The sequence below is a fragment of the Ambystoma mexicanum genome, chromosome 11, assembly GCF_040938575.1.
Source record: "Ambystoma mexicanum isolate Mex_15411 chromosome 11, UKY_AmexF1_1, whole genome shotgun sequence".
Lineage (NCBI taxonomy): Eukaryota > Metazoa > Chordata > Amphibia > Caudata > Ambystomatidae > Ambystoma > Ambystoma mexicanum.
Window position 1 is genome coordinate 255,191,424 of NC_090934.1, and position 12,511 is coordinate 255,203,934.

The 12,511-nt window shown below is 46.4% G+C and overlaps 1 non-coding gene across 1 annotated transcript; it reads right to left on the reverse strand.

The window, feature by feature from the left end:
- Positions 1–2,882: 2,882 nt before the first annotated feature.
- On the reverse strand, positions 2,883–3,022 carry LOC138505402 (U11 spliceosomal RNA). Its single transcript, XR_011280191.1, has one exon. It is a non-coding gene; the product is annotated as a U11 spliceosomal RNA (small nuclear RNA).
- Between the last annotated feature and the right edge of the window lie 9,489 nt (positions 3,023–12,511).

The following is a 12,511-nucleotide window of genomic DNA, read 5'->3' on the forward strand; positions in this document are numbered from 1 at the left end:
TTCCGGCCACTCCTTGAATGCTCTGGCAGCGCTGATAGGCACCTGGGAGGACTCTCATCTGGTGGCCTCACGTATCAGAAGGGTGGACAATGTTCAAGCGGATCTTCTCAGATGCCGGTTTTCACTCCTCTGCGGAACTGGTCCTGTTGGCCCAGGTCTTTGCGGTGAATCTTCTCAGATGCCGGTTTTCACTCCTCTGCGGAACTGGTCCTGTTGGCCCAGGTCTTTGCGGTGACCTGTGTCAGATTAGGGTCCCTGGTTCTAGACCTGTTTGCATCCCCGGCCTCAGCAGAAGTTCCCCTCTTCTGCTCTAGGTTTCAGGCTGAGGGGATTGGGGGATGGACGCCCTCTCTGTACAGTGGCCTTGGGGTTTTCCTTTATGCCTTTCCGCCTATTCCCCTTCTGCCCCGGGTGGTTTGGCGCATCAGAGTGTCCAGGGTGACTGTGTTGTTGTTAGCTCCGTTCTGGTCCCGCCGGAGTTGGCTCCCCTCTCTGTTGGAGCTTCGGTCCTAGGAACCTTGGCTGGTTCCGAGGTGGCCGTGTCCCCTTCAAGGGGATCTGCGGTTGGAATTCCACCAGATGCAATGGGCGGTGTGGCTATTGCTCAGTCTAGGTTGATATCTCAGGGGTTCTCAGATCCTGTAGTTGGGTCCAAATGGATGCTCTTAGACCCTCCACTCTGAAGGTGTTAGGCAGACACTGGGGCCATTTCCGAGACTGGTATGGGCGGTCTGGGATCCCTCCCCTGCGTTCTGGCCTCTGCTATCCTTCAGTTCCTCCAGGAGGGGTTTTGACAGGGGCCTGGCAGTTTTTCCAGGCTTCGCTCTCAGTAGGCCTCCATGAAATTTTTTTTGGGGGACTCTGACGGTCACTTGGATGGGGAGGTGTTGGTGGGGAAATTGATCCAGGGTTTTTCTTCTTCCCGTCCTTGTGCTGATAAAGGGCTTTCCTCTTGGGATCTCCCTCTTGTATTACGGTTCCTTCACGGGCCTCCTTTTGAGCCCATTTCCGAGATTGATATCAAACATCTTACACTGAAATCTGCTTTTCTTATTGCCCTCACTTCTGCCCGTAGGCTTGGGGAGATTGGGGCTCTCTTATGTCACGCTCCTTTCCTGAGGGTGCTGCCAGACTCGGTGGTGCCGGGGTGTGGTCCGATGTTTCTCCCTTCAGTTGTCTCTCGGTTTTCACACCTCTCAGGGTCTGGTTCTCCCTGACTTCTTTCATGATCCAAGAACGCCTGAGGAGGTGGCTCGGCTTAACATTGATGTCCGACGGGACGCGTTGGAGTATTTGGCTTGGTTTGCTTTTTCCACCAATCTGATAGTCTTCTGATTGCTTGTGGTCCGGCTGGGGCTGGGCATAACGCATCTGTGGTTTCCATTTTCCGGTGGCTCCGGGTTGTGATCTCTAGGGCCTATGTGGCTTCTGGCCTGCCTGCGCACAATCGGGGGCGGTCTGCCAGGGGTTTGGCGGCTTCCTGGGCCGATGCAAGGAGGGTTTTTCTCTGCAAGAGATTTGTATGGCTGCCGCCTTGGCTGGTCTAGGCATTTTCATCAACCGCTATGGGTTGAGTTTTTCCCACTCGGGGGTTGGTTCCTTCGTGGTTGGAGTTTTGTCTGTGGGGATGTGATTTAAGAGTTATTGTGGGTGTGTTTTGCTGCACTGTTTTTGGCTCTGTGTCTCATTGGGACCTTTTCCCCGTTGCTGCTTTGGTATACCTCATGAAGTAAGTACTGGGACGAGGAAGAGTGGACGTGGAGGTAATGCTCTGATTACTTACCGGTAATCTTCATTACTCCTAGTCCTACTCTTCCTCGTCACAGTAGTGACGACCCTCCTCACCCTCCCTCGGGGGAAGGTCCCATGCTCCGGCTTGGTAATATGAAACTGAGTGACATGGATGTGGGGGAGGAGTTATAGAGATTTAAAGAAATAGAAGAAGGTCCTGTGTCGGAGGCAGGTGCCTCATGAAGTAAGTACTGTGACGAGGAAGAGTGGGACTAGGAGTAATGAAGATTACCGGTAAGTAATCAGAGCATTATCTTCATGTCAGTTAATCTCCCCCTTTTAGTACATAAAATAAGGCAGACCTAAGCATTTGATGACTGGTAGCCCCGATTACAAAAATGGTGCTTCCAAAAATCTCTTAATGTCTTTATATACTAAATTCTTCATGTAGGCCGGGCTAGCCAGGACGGAACCACAGCAGATTCAAAAATCAGCTTGGAGCTATGCAGCTGCAGGGGCTCCATCTAGCCCCCCCCCCAACCCACTGAAAAGCACCAGAGGCTGGTTTTGCTTTGAGCGCATTGTGCATTCTTTTTCTCGGTTTCCAGCATCAGTGGAGAATGTGTTCTGACTCTACAGGGACATCTAGTAACAAATCAGTAGTACTGCAGCCAATGCTAATGCAGTACTGCACTCTTTAACTGCTGGTTCTTCAGGGACATCAAGTAATGGGTATGTATTCGGGCACGCCTGTCCACTGACTTAACAGTGTCAATAGGTATTTTTGTTTCACTGCATGCGTGAGCTTCTGACTCCACATGGACTCCAGGTAATGGTCGGTATCACTACATGTTGGCATGAACAGAGATGCTGGCGAGAGTAGAAATGTGCACTGGAGTGAGACGAGACACTGATCTGAAAATGATGAAAGAGGTGCTCTTCACTGCACCACAGGGGGTCGTGTAGGGGGGGGGGGGTGCTTGAGAGTAAGGCGCAGAAATGAATCACCTGTTATAAACATACTGAGCAAAAAATACCATAAAATAAATAATTGGCTGAACTGTCGCAACACACATTAACATTTACGAATACACAAAGGTATACCAAGAACATAAAACACACGCCAATCTTTTTTTTTTAACTTGCAATTTCGGGGCGCACGGACAAGCGATCACTAGCTGCCCCATTTACAAAAATTATGTTTCCGAAATCTCTTGATGTCGATTCCGCACGGAGAGCTGCAGGTTACCCAGCATCCCTCCGTGTACCACTCACGGCAGAAACCCTTTTTACCATGGCATTGCTGAATCGACGTTCCAATATTTTTGTTCTCCTTTTACTAGAAGAGTGCTTAAAAAGAATACTCAGTAATGGGTGAAAAAAAACAGGCTCCGGTAAACATTACAAGCAGCTATGCAAGAATCGTGGAAATAAAATCACATTTTGTGTCAGATAACGACCACAACACCACTAAAAAATATTCCATTAAGCAAGGCATTCTGGGAAAGGCACATGTTCGAATTGGCATTTGGGTCGTTTTTAATAGAAACAGAGACAGGACTCAAATATATCGCTATCTTGCATGGTGTGTTTCCGACTACTGGATGGACCTCTGTAACATTGAATAAAAAACTAACTTTGAAGCTCCAGGTGACGCACTTATCTCTGCAACGGACAAGCCCTTGCTTGATGCATTCAAGCTTTGAAACCTGTTATTTATCAGTCACTCAGAGATCTCGGTTAGCAGCTGGTCTTGAAACACAACCACCCTTCTTTCTACCAACAGAGCAAGGCTTTTCTAATTCTATGTCAAGACAGGAGGCTTGGATTATGCTTTCTCTTCAATTTTACTGTTCAGCAGCAAAGAAATAACCAATAAACATGTAACACAAAACTCATTAAAAACTACCATAACCATGTTTTTAGAGTCTTTGTAGTTCATTTCTTATTGGTCCCCAAACGACCATGTGATGTTTTAAACCAATGAACAAGTCATTAGTCCTTAAAACCTCTTGTCCTCTTTCCATTCCTCCTCTTTCTTTGCTGCTCGGCAGCGAGTTAAGTGCCTTTTATTTTCCTTACTTTGTGTGAGAGTTGTGAAGTGTGTTTGTTTACTTTACTATTACGCACACACATGCACGCACTGCTGACATGCGGCGGAGCATATCCACATTAGTTTGATCGGTTTCTGTGAAGTTGCGGCCGCGACGGGGCTGGTGCTCCGGTGACCGCAACTTCATAGACCCGACATAGAGGGCACTGCATGCACGGAAGAGAGAGCGCGACGGGACCGTGTAGTTTCGGCGCTTTCTCTCTCTCTCCTTTCTCTATACCTCATTGCTGAGACGTTACAAGTCAATGCGACGCGCATCTTTAAGCACCAGCTTTGTTTTTAGATCGGAAAGATCTATAAATATATATCCGTTGTTCCGCTTCAGAACGCAGCGTTCGTTCAGAACGCAGCGTTCTGTCAGGAACACGACAGCGCCCCTGCAGGCCATTCTAAGGTACCGCACCATATTACAGGCACAGTCCCAAGCAAAACCTGACAATTGCCATATATATATTTATATATATATATAATAACAAACCAGGTGATCATTTAAAATATATATATATATATACCTATGTATATATATTTATTATCTCTCTTTACAGAGGGAATACGAGAAAGATCTTAAACCCTGGTATATATTATATACTTTTGAATTTCCCCAGTGTTTTCTGTGTGAACATGAGCTCCTCCAGTGATGAGGGGAAGGCTAGTGTTAGCCAAAAGAGGAGCCACACAGAGATGACTCAGGTCCTCCAAAAAGCCCTGGGTGCCTCGCTGGGACATGGACCACAGCAGATAGCTCTGATGGAGGACTGGCTCAAGTTCTCACAGGGTCTGGAGGAAAAGGGCTTAAGGCTAAGGAAAAGTCTAAAGGGGGCAGAAAATCAGCCTGCAGGGCAGAGGAAGCCCACACCCCCCCGGGCACACCACCAAAAGAGAAGAGTGGTAAAAGGAGAAGGATAAGAGCAAGGCCTAGCAGGGGACAGGAACGATCCTCAGATACCTCGGAGGAGGATGAGGACGACTGGGAGGAGAAATACTCAGAAGAGTAAGAAGTACTTTCTATATCCTCTTCTGAGGAGGAAGGCCACAAAGCGCCTAAGAAAAAGAAAAAAGAGGAGACAGAGGAGGATGGTGCAGGGGATGATGACTTCGATCCGGAGGCTCTAATTCACCCTAGATCCTCAGAGTGGGAGCCGCCAAAAAGAATAGCGGCCTATTTAAAGAAGCGCTTGAGAGTGCCACTAGCCAAAGAGGCTAGAAGTAAGATGAGGGCGGAATGCCCCAGACCTCACCTCCTAGAGGGTGCAGCGGACACACCCGAAATAGACAAAAAGATGATTACTTTCATGAGCAAAAGAAAGATGTGAGGAAGGGTCTGGATAGATCTTGGCGGTCATGCCAAGACAAGATGCTAGATATGACAGGACCCCTCACAAAAATGCTCCAGATCGGAGAAGAGGCTAAAGTCAAAGGAGAGCCGATAGACCCGTCAATTCTAATCGGGTGGACCCAGAGGGCGATATGCATGTTGGGAAATGCCAACCATGCCATCACCACTGAAAGGAGGAGGTCTTTGCTGGTGAAGATTGATCCTAAGCTGAGCGAGTTGGCCTCCTCGGAATAAGCATCAACTGAGAAGGGTAAACTATTTGGGGACTCCTTTATCAAGGAGCTAACCAAATTTGCGAATTCCTATGCAGCTTTGGACAAGGCGCAAGCCTCACTCAAGAGAGTGTTCGGGAGGCAAATTTTTGGACGGGCCAGCAGAGGCAGGGGTCGCTCAGATTATAATCGATCCTATCAGGACAGAGCACAGTGGCGAGAACAGGAGGATCGGAGAGAAACGCTTTTCCATCAAGGAGTAGAGGAAGAGGTAGAAACTGGCGACAAGGGGAACGTCAGCAAAACAACCCAGGTGAGAACAGTCTACCCACAAATAAATATCCCAGAAGTAGGGGGGAGGACAGCTCAATTTTTAAAAAATTGGTTGGCTATATCGGGAGATTCCTGGGTAATACAAACCGCACAGGGGTTTTACATAGACTTTCTAGAGAAACCACACCAGGGACACCCACCAAGGGGTCTAGAAATGAACAGAGAGGACAAATTATTACTAGAAGAAGAATTGCGAGGGCTAGCAAGCAAAAGAGCTATAAGACCCGTAACAGTTCAATCAAAGGGATACATAAGCAATATGTTTCTAGTAAAAGGGAAGCACAAGACAAGACCAATTATAAACCTGAGAGGCCTTAACGAATACGTGGTGTACAGACACTTCAAGATGGAGGGAATACACCTCTTAAGGGAAACCTTGATTCAGGGAGACTGGCTAGCCAGGATAGATTTAAAAGATGCATACCTGACTATTCCCATAGCAGAGGAACACTGCAGATTTCTGAGATTCGTCTGGGAGGAAACAACATGGGAATTTCGATGCCTGCCCTTCGGCCTAGCATCAGCACCATGGTGTTTCACCAAGATGATGAAACCGGTTGTAACATACCTCAGAGGTCAGGGGATAAGACTCATCATCTATCTAGACGACTTATGTCTGATGTGTCAAGAGAGAGAGACACTATTAGAGCAGGTACAGACAACTATAGATTTATTATAGAGTCTGGGGTTTCTAATAAATTGGGAAGAATCCAGTATAGTTCCGGAACAGTCAATGGAATTCCTGGGGTTCATAGTGGACTCTATTCAAGGAACTCTCAGTCTACCCATTCCCAAAGTGAACGATATCAAAAAACAGCTAAGACATACGCTAGCGAAAGGAGAGGTATTACTGAGGAACATTGCAAGATTAGTGGGCCGCGTAGCGGCATCAATCCAAGCAATATTCCCAGGACCACTACATTACAGGGCACTCCAGAGGTTGAAGATCTATCACCTCAGGAGGGGCGCTTCCTACAAATCAAAAGTGACCATTTCACAAGAAGTGAGGGAAGAGTTGGAATGGTGGTTAATCTACATGGTTGCATGGAACGGGTCCTCCCCGGACCTGGTCATTGAATCCAACGCCAGCAGATGGGGCTGGGGAGCCCGATGCGAGAACCTGTTGACAGGGGGCAGGTGGTCGGATCGAGAGACAACTCTCCATATCAACTGCCTGGAGTTTCTAGCAGGGTCCTTTGCAGTGAAGTGCTGGACTCAAGAGAGAGCACAATGTTGTGTCCTGCTAAAAATGGACAATGTATCGGCGGTCAGGTACATCAACAGACTGGGCGGGACAAGATCCAAACTACTAGCAGAACTGGCAAAAGACTTCTGGGAACTCTGTCTTCAGAGGAGAATCTCAGTGACGGCGGAATATCTGCCGGGCCATCAGAACGAAGTAGCCGATTGGAACTCCAGATACCTCAGAGATGCCAGTGATTGGAAGCTGGATGAAGGGGTGTTTCAAGAGCTGATGACTCGATGGGGACCATGCCAGGTCGACTTGTTTGCATCAAGACTAAACAAGCAGTTACCCCGGTTCTTCAGCTGGAGACCGGACCCAGAAGCAGAGGCGACAGATGCCTTCCTGCAGTCATGGGGCCAACAGACAAACTATGCGTTCCCTCCATTCTCCATGATAGCGAGGACGGTAGCCCAGGTGAGATTCCAGAGAGCATCCCTAATACTAGTTACGCCGGACTGGAGGGGGCAGGTGTGGTTTCCCAGCCTGCTGGAATTATCACACCACAACCCAGTGGCACTACCCAATGACAAATTAATTGTTCGAGACCCCAGAGATCTCAGCCATCCACTAGTGAAATCAGGAAGACTCAACCTGATAGCATGGGCGATTTCAGGAGATCTTGGGTTAGGCCAGGATTATCAAATGAGGCTGAAAACATCATTTGCGAATCCTGGGCTCCAGGGACACACAAGGCTTATAAATCAGCATGGGCTAGATGGAGTAGCTGGTGTCTGGAGAGGAATATTCATCCCGATGGAACAGATGTAGTACACGTAGCTAATTTCTTAGCACAACTGGCAGCTCAAGGAAAGGCATACAGGACTATCAACACGGCCAGGTCTGCGATATCGGCAGGACACCCTAGAGTAGAAGGCTTAGCGATAGGGGAACACCCATTGGTATGTAGATTGGTAAAGGGAGTAAAGATGATAAGACCCCCTAGCGAAAAGTATATTCAATTATGGGACGTAGACAGAGTGTTGAGATTATTTCTATCATGGCCGGATAATCAAGATTTATCCAGGAAAGCGATTTCAGGCAAGTTATCCATGCTCTTATGTCTTTTAGCCTGTAAGAGATCCTCAGATGTTAGAGCACTGGAGGTCAACAGGGAAAGTGTATCTCTGAGTGGAGTGACTTTTCTCATAACAAGAAGAACCAAGACAGGTTTGAGTTCCATTTCTTATGAAGCCTTCCCGGGACAACCAAATTATGTCCGGTCAGATGCTTAGCAACGTATGAGGATATGACAAGGGAAGTCAGACCTCCGGGAGTGTCACAAATATTGATAGCAATTTGTAAACCATTTAAAGCCATTACACCGGCTACCATAGCCAGATGGCTTAGATGGGTGATGGTACAAGCAGGCATTGATATAGTGAAATATGGAGCCCATTCAACTAGAGGAGCGATGGAAAGCCTTTAAAATAGGAGCTAGAGTAGAAGACATTGGCCCTCATTACGACCCTGGCGGAGAGGGGTTTACGCCAGCGTAATGCATGGCGTACCTCTCCGCCAGATTAGGACTTTCCGTAGCGCCATGGTGATTTTTACGCCCGGATTTTCCGGGCGGAAAAATCCATGGCGCTACGGGACCCCTCGTTAATTACGCCACCGTAATCTACGGTGGCGTAATTAACGCATTCCCCACTCCCATTATACCCTATGGGGCAAAAATGGGAATGGGGAAGAGTAAATGGGGATTGGGGACTTACCGCCCTGCCAAGGTCGGAATGGGGCGGTAAGTCCGCCAACCCCCATGGCGGAGTTGGCAGCTCTGCGCCATGGTCCATGGTGCAAATTGCACCATGGATCTCCGCCAGGGTCGTAATGAGGGCCATTATGAGGTCTGCAGATTGGTCGAATGAATCGACTTTTAAAACTTTCCATTTCAAACCTATGTTTGAAATGGAAAGTCGTTAGTGGTGAGTAAGCTTTGAACAAGCATAATCCGAGCCTCCGGTCTTGACATAGAATTCAGATTTTCAACACATTGGTTCCAGAAAGTCATAATTCTATTAAAGACACGGAGGCAAAGGATTATCCCACCCTATTCAAACATAACAATGTAATGTATTATAAAGTACTGAAATTTTACAAGTTTACTATGATTAATGAATCAATGTTTTGATGAAGGCAATAAGATGGTAATAATGTGATATACACAAGATGAAGGTTATTTTTACTGTGTAGTTGAATTTACGATTGTCCCACCCTTTTTTTTCAGTCTATAGTCACCTTGTTTAAATTATTACTTCTATAGGGATGGCGGCAGACAACAAGCAATCCGGGAATTGAACTAGGATTAGAATGGAACGGACGGAATTTAGGAAATGCACCAGACGCAACCTCGTCTGATCAAAGAAAGAGGAGGAATGGAAAGAGGTCAAGAGGTTTTAAGGACTAAGGACTTGTTCATTGGTTTAAAACATCACATGGTCAGTTTGGGGACCAATAAGAAATTAACTACAAAGACTCTAAAAACATGGTTATGGTAGTTTTTAATGAGTTTTGTGTTACATGTTTATTGGTTATTTCTTTGCTGTTGAACAGTAAAGTTGAAGAGAAAGCATAATCCTTCGCCTCCGTGTCTTTAATAGAATTATGACTTTCTGGAACAAATGTGTTGAAAATCTGAACTAACCTTTGTTCTGCAAGTCACACAACCATTATCTTGACAGTGAAGGTAAACTGGGACTCATTCTCTATGTACAGGCATACATGCCAAAATTCTGTGGCAAATATTTTGTAGGAATGTTAAAGTTTCAAAAATAGAAATTAGCATAAGGATGACATCATAGGAAATGATGTCACATTAATGTGACCCAATGAAGTGGCAGGGCGTGACATCACAGAAAAAGTCACGTGAACTTTGACCTTATGACATCACAGGAAATGGCCTCAAGTGACATATGGCCTTGTAGAGATCATAGGAAAGTTCAACATAATGGTTATGATGAAACTCCTCGAAACCTTTGCGCTGGCCCGTCCCACATCTAACGACCCAACCATGCTAGTCGAGATCTACAACACCACTCTTAAAAATGTACTGGACGCTGTAGCCCCACTAGAAAAGAAAAGAGCCAAACATTCACTCCATGCTAACTCTTGGTTCACTCAAGAACTCCAAGAATTCCGAACCACAAAACAAGCAGCTCTCACCTCCTGACAAACAAATCCCTACACCACCACAAGAGACACATACCTTACAGTTGCCAAACAATATAAAAAGGCCATCGCAAAAGCCAAAGCTGCCACATACAACTCTAGAATTGAGAAAGCCAACTCACAATCCAAAGAGCTATTCGCCTTCTACAATGAGCTGTCATTCCCTCCCACCTCAACACAACCTACTGAGAAAAACGAAGCATGGTGTAACAATATCCAACATGCTATGTTAGACAAAATTAAAACACTCCAGAACAAAATGAAAACTCAATTTGACAAACTGCCTAAAACCAACCCTCCACCATCTAAACTCTCAGTTAACCAGCCAGCTGGAGACACTCCTCACAGCAAATACACACGCAAACCATTCGCTTTTAGGGATGTAATAATCCCTGAAGTCCTCCTCATCATGAAGCAGACCAAACCCTCATTATGTAAAGGAGACATCTGCCCAGCCAACTTAGTCAAAGACTGTGCTACAGCCCTGGCCCCATTTGTCACTACCTTCATTAACACCTCCTTCGCCACTAGCACCGTCCCGCTCACCCTTAAGGAAGCCTGGGTTCGGCCTCTTCTAAAAAAACCTACCCTTGACCCAGACTCCCCAAACAACTACCGCCCAATCACCACCGTGCCATTCCTTCTGAAAATTCTGGATAAGGCTGCATATCTTCAGATCCAGGCCTACCTAGAAGCGCACAACATCCTGGGAAAAAGACAATCTGTCTTCCGCCCTCGGCATGGCACAGAGTCAGCCCTACTTGGCCTCAAGACCCAACTACTCGAGGCCATGGAAAAAGGCAAGTTCTCACTCCTCCTACTCTTAGATCTCTCAGCGTCCTTTGACTTGGTTGACCACAAGATCCTATGTAAACATCTTACTGATACAACCCATTTCTCCCAAGAAGCTACTGTCTGGATCACATAATTCCTGGATAGTCGAGCCATGAGAGTCTTTTCTGATCAGGCATCTGCCTCTCCATCACCCGTCAGTTGTGGAGTCCCACAGGGTTCGTGCATCTCCCTTACCCTCTATAATCTATTACTCTCCCCTTATTCAGCGACCTAGAAGATTTCGGCATAGCCTTTACCAACTATGTCAATGACACACAAATTCTTCTCCCGCTAACAGGGAACTATGAGCAGGACCTCAACACCCTCCAAGACACATATGCACGCATCCAGGCCTGGATGACAGCCAATGGCCTATGTCTAAATGAGGAATAAACAGAAATACTACTGGTAGGACCCAAAGAATCCCTAAAAAAAACTGGACAACAAATACAGCTCCTTCAATGTAGAGAACACTGTCATTATTACCTCTGCTGCAGTGAAAACCCTTGAGGTCTACCTGGACTCCACCCTATCAATGGATAGGCAAGTCAATGCCATATCATTGTCAGTAGCTCTCACTTCCAAAATCATAAATGCTGTGAAACCCTACTTATCACCAGGAAACTGCCTCAACATCGCAAGAGCCACTATCGGCGCAAAATTGGATTACTGCAACATCTTACTCCTGGTCATGTCCGCAAAAAACATTAACTGCAAACTGCACAAAACAGTGCCCTTAGAGCTGCCCTCAGCACCCCCAGGAGAGAGCACGTCTTCCAAGCAAGGAAAGAAGCCCACTGGCTCCCGGTCAAAGAGCGCATAACATTAAAAGCCTTCACAATTATGCACAGATGCCTTGCCCAGACCACCACAGCCTATCTAGCGGAAAGAATACACCAGGCCCCTGCCCATAGGCCAATACGTGACCAATATTCACACTGACTTGCAGTCCCAACATTCAACAGAGTTAAAGCTGGAGGAACCAGCTTTGAAGTACTAGCCCCTAAAGCTTGGAACTCGCTTCCGCTCAGTTTAAGAAATGAAGAATCCCTCACAACTTTTAGAAAAGCACTAAAAACAAAGCTGTTCAATTAAACCATGACTACATGGCACTGCACCCATCATTGTTCCTTTGTAACCTCTGAACAATTGTCAACACTGTCATTGAATGTCTCCTTTGTAACAAATGTCTTAACATGCATCAAGTGAATATTCTGTAACAGCGCCACGATGCCTCTAGGCCGCTGGGCGCTCTATATATCCAAATGAATATATAAATAAATAAATAAATATGAGGAGATGGCCAGCCAGCAGGGAGCTGAAACAGGAAACACCCACTGAAAATCTATAAATCCTTCTATGCCAGCAAGTGTTTGCTGTGGAGGAATTTGTGTTAAAAGCGAGGTGATAACACTTTTATACCCCAAAGGAAGTGACGGCTGCAAGGGCTCCTGCAAATTACGCTTCTAAGGCAATCCTTAGAGCAAACGTAATATAGAGACAAATATATTGCTGTGCCCTTTAGTCCATAACCCATA